We start from the raw sequence: 5035 nt of genomic DNA, 5'->3' as shown, positions 1-5035 counted from the left end.
ACATCGGCGGGGATCCCACCGTCCGCAAGGACAGCGCGGGGCTGGCCGAGCTCCCGCTCGGCCTGGCCTAAACCCGCCCCAGGCCTGCACTGACACCCAAGGCGGGGCTCAGCCCCTCCGCCTGGGAAGCGGGGGAGCGCCTGAGTTGCCATGGACTCCTCGCCTTCCCCCCCTCACCTGGCCCGGGTGCCGAGCTCCGGCCGGCTGGGGAGGTAGAGAGCGGGTCTGTCCCGCGGCGCTGCCGCACTGTCCCTCACCCTCCTCATCACCATTTCCAGCCGCACCTCGCCACTCTGGGCCCCACTTAGGGCTCAGCTCTCTCGGCTGCACCGAGCCGGCGGTAGCGCCAGTGGCAGGCGGGTGGGAAAATACCCACGGTCGGGGCTGTATTGATGTGTCCCCTGCTCCTGCCAGGCTCGGTCCCCTCCCCGGTGACAGGAGCAGCTCTTTCTGCCTTGAGAAAGTTTCCAGCCGTGGGGTAGAAGCACACATGGTCCTGGCACGCTCACCTTACTAGGGCTGCACTGAGAGATATTTCCTTTTCTGCAGAGAGAGCCCTTCCTTTTATTTCTTCCCCTACGTCGGAGGTAAAGTTGAAAAATTATCTAAAAATTGCTACTTAGAAAAATACTCCAGTACCAGGTGTCCCCAATTTATGTCGCACGCCAGCTGCCTGTCCTGTCTTTCCATGCCTGCCCACAGGCTCCTCATGGCACACACCTGCCCTCCCAGCCGCCTGGAACTCCCTTCCCCCTCATCCCCGGTGCTCACTGTTCAAATCTCCTGAGTGTGGAATGGCGGAGCTGCCCTAGACTCGCTCTCCCGCGGCCCCAGCTCTGGTTTGGGGGTTAAACCTGACAGACTTTCCGCCCCAGCCGAGTTTTAGTGCTCGGTGACTCGCCCCGTGTCCCGCTCCCGGTGCCATCTGAAGGCGACAAACGCTACTGGGGATCAAAACGTGCCCGGTAATGCTGGCAGAGATGTGGAACAGCGGATAGAGCGGGCCGTAGGCCGCCGGTGCAGGGAGCTCTGGACATGGTCACCCATCGGCTCAGTCACTGCCCTCGCTTGCTCACCTCCAGGACACTCCACGGATCTCCCCAGGCCCGGGGCAGCACAGCCTGACTCCCACACCCCCTAGGCGTTACAACAGTTTATTAGCTTATTTCCTTCGCTAAGTGCTAACACCACCTGGGTGTCCGCCAGCCGTAGCGCGCTGGGGTGCTGGTAACCGCCCTGAAGTGTTAAGGGGTTTTTGGGGAGGTTTGGTATTTTTTTTTTTTTTTAATGTTGTGGCCAGGAGTCGAGGGTCCCCCGAGGGAAACGGCGCTGCCCCGGTAGGGCCCGGACACACCGGCCCGGCACCGGCGGGGTTCTCCCCAAACCTGCTCCCTGCAGTTCCATCCGGCGTTATTGCAGATCCAGCCTCTTCCACCAAACAACAGATGCAGCCTCTAATGCAAATATTGCCATTTCCCTGCTGAATTAGCCTTGTCACTTAGCCCAGAAGCTGGCAGCGTTAAGCCAGCTTGCATTTTAATTTGGCCCTGAAGTTACTTATTTCATTATTGATCAAACATAATGCTGAATCAATGTTCATCTTGTTACCTGGGCCATTTCCATGTAATACAGTGATAGCACTGCCTGGAGTTACTCATTCCCATCCCAAAGTGACTTTACCATAAAATCAATGCTTGTTTGTTACTGATATAAGGCAGCATCCGTGGGATGAAGAGCGAATAAAGCAGTTACGCCACCACGATCTGAAAGTTTGGACGGAATATGTACGCGAATAAAGACTTTAATATTCAAATGTATTTTATCGGCATCAAAATCATCCTAGCCAGGCCGATGGGATAGAAAATCTCAGGCTGCGAGATGACGGGCTTTGATACTGTAGGTGTTGCCATTTGTAAACGCTACCTGGGACTTAATGGGGGAATCGTTTCTCTACCCAGAGTATCATTACACAGCAGATGTGGGCTGTAAGCTCTTCCGGGAAGGGACTGTTTTGGAAAAATAGTAATTAATACAATAGTAATTAATGATTGTGTCACAAGATTAGACTCCGCGCAGTGTTATCTTCAGCGCAGCTGCTGCTCCTTTTCTTTGCTTGTGTTTTCCCCTCCAGCTAATAAACCCAGTTACAAATTACACGGAGCCATCCCCATGCCCGGCTCTCCCGTGCGGCGGCCGGAGAGCGCTGGAACACCCCACTCGAGGAATGCCCCATTTCGCTGGCACACGGAAAGCCTCCGGAGGTGTCGTTTGAGCGGCATTCTCCACGCACGGCACCTCCAGCCGCCCCTCTCCCCGCTCTGCACCGGCCCCAGCCCGGGGGGGGACACCTCCCGGTGGGCTGCGGACGAGGGAAGGGGGGGATCCTCAGGGAAAACCGGAGATATCCCCCCACGGCCGGGGGGCGGTCAGGGCGTGGGGAGCCCCCGCAGTGTCGGGCGGGACCGGCTCCCCCCGCACCGTGCCGGAGGGAGTGCTAGGGAACGGATCAGCAGGGAGCAATAATCTGAGTTTAAACCCGCTGGTAAAGCTCGAGAAACCCAGGATACCCTCTGCTCTGGTGTAAAAAACGCTACAGCCCGTTCCAAAGCCGCCGGCTTTGAGACATCCTCTCACCGGCGGAAGAAGGTGGGGACGGTCCGGCCCGAACGCTAAAAGCCGGGGCTGCAGACGAGGAAAACGTGGAGGGGAAGTTTCCAGCAGCTGTGCGCACTCTGCGCCGGGACCGGCCCCGCCGGGCTCACAGAGCCACGCTGACAGCGGCCACTCGTTCCGATAGGCGACGGGAAATCTAACTGGGCGCACTAAATATATTGGCATAAAATTAGTGAATTGCACTAACAGATTGTAAATCACCTTAACGGTCAAACCACAGATATGAATCACAAATTCCTATAAAGATTAATGTTTCCTAAGATTCACGGCAATTATGCAGTTTTTGGACAAAAGCCTTTTCCCAACCTATCATTCCTGAGCGCTGTTTTTTTTTAATTTTATTTTCTGAAGTCTTTCCATGTTTCGGTGAGGTTTCTAATGAACGATTTACCAAAGGAAAGGTCTTATTAACACCTCTAAAAACTATAAAGTTTAAAGGCAGGGAGAAAGGGAGCAGATCGGAAGTGGGGTAACACAATATACTGACCTACTGGCAACGGTCCGAACGCGAACCAACAAAGCACCACAGTGGTGAGGGGGGGAAGTTAGAGAAATAGAAGGGGTAAAAAAAGCCACCAAGAGGCCAGCTTTGCCCCGGCGGTGACCAGGCTGTGCTCAGAGCTGCCCCAGCAGCCCTCGGCATCTGCTGATAGCCCCTTACCTTTGCTTACCCCCTTGTGGTACACACTGAAGCCTGAGCTGCTTAAAAGCGGAAGAGTCAGGAGGAGAACACGCCTGCGAGCAGAAAGGGGGCATTATTTCTCGAGGAAATAGGTTGGCAGGAGGTGTATGGGACTTCAGGTCTCACAGGCACTATTTTTCCCTTCTCGCCTCTGTATAGAACTGGAGATAATAGTTGGGGCTGCAGGTAACGGAGTCTGTTCTTATTCAATTTCCCTAAATGGCCTGGAGAGCACTTAAAAGCCCGGAGAGCTTCTGGCCAGCATTTTCTTATTAACTAATTTCACTTCGATCCTATTAAAGTGTATGCTTTCTAACCTTCAAATGAACCTCTCCCTCCCCCTTCTAAAACAAAGCCAATACCTTTTAATGACAGAGTAAAGCTTTTGAAAATGTTCCTACCTCCTCTCCTAACATTACAAAACGCGTGGCCCATTAGCAGCCGCGGAGCACCTACTCTTGCTGCGGGCCCTCCCCGCACCCAGAGCACCCAGAGCACCCAGGAAGGCTCCGCCGAGGCTCGACGGTCCCAGAGCCCAGGAAGGGGCGGCCGAGCCAAGGGGAGCTGTGGACAGAGGGCGCTAGAAAATGAGATTGGGCCGATTTGCCTTATTTCTCTTTGGGAAAATTTCAGCAATAATGGGTTTTAAATGGATACATATATTTACCATTTCAAAAGGGTTCTGCTGTTTCCTGGTAACGCTCACCACAAGTGGTAATAATAAAAGATGAAGTATTTTTTCTCACCTTAGGTCATTAGATTTACAGACAAGGTACTAAATCATTTTAGCTCCCCAAACCTTGAAGGAAAGGCACGCACACACTCGTGTCCCTTTCTGTTCTCCTCTCCCTTCTGAAGAAACATGCAACGAGAACAGAGACAAAACAGTCGCCGAGGCTCGGAGAATGTCCCCCTTTAATAGTTTACTACTAGTAGTACTACTACTACCAATAACAGTTGAGTTGACGTTGGCTGCAGAGTGCGGATTGTCAGTGGCCTCGTCCTAAAGTCTTAACATGAAGGGTCATTAATTGTGTTTTCTTTCCAAATCATATGTCACTGCAATTAACAGATTCTGATCAAGAGACTCCTTTCAGATTGATTCCATATGTGATAAGGAATGTGGAGCTTGTTATCTATCTGTCGCCTTGGAATTATGGAAAAGCTTCAAACGTGTAATTTGAAGAGTCTTTTACCCAGCGCTTTGATCTTTCCCTCTATTTTTTAACTCTTGTTTTACTGCGGCCCTTCTCCTAATCCCACTTGTTTGTTTACCCCCCTTTCCCCGCTGGCCGCGCCCCGTCCCTCGTGGGCTGTGGCAGCTCCCAGCCTGCCCGCACCCCGCGAGACTGAGCATGAGCCCTCAGCCCTCCCTACAGCTCCCCCGCAACTTCCTCAAGCAGCCTTCGGCTCCTCGGACGGGCACTGCGGCAGTGACACATGGGGCCAGGGCCGTCTCCGTCCCCCCGGTCCCCCGGGACCCGGCCGAGAGGGGAGCGGCGGGGCGTGAGCGACCAGAACTGAGAGGGGTCCCGGGGGCATGGGTGCGGGTGCAGTGCTGCCCACGGAGGGTGTCCGGTCCCGCAGCCCCAGAGCCGGCTGCGGAATCGCGGACGCCCCGCGGCCGCCGGAGGGAGGTTTGGTTTTAGCTCGGCGACGCTGCGAGCCGCCGGGAGAGGC

The sequence above is a fragment of the Zonotrichia albicollis genome, chromosome 13 (genome assembly GCF_047830755.1).
Source record: "Zonotrichia albicollis isolate bZonAlb1 chromosome 13, bZonAlb1.hap1, whole genome shotgun sequence".
Taxonomy (NCBI): domain Eukaryota; kingdom Metazoa; phylum Chordata; class Aves; order Passeriformes; family Passerellidae; genus Zonotrichia; species Zonotrichia albicollis.
The sequence above is the reverse complement of the archived record's forward strand: the minus strand, read 5'-3'. Positions refer to the sequence as shown.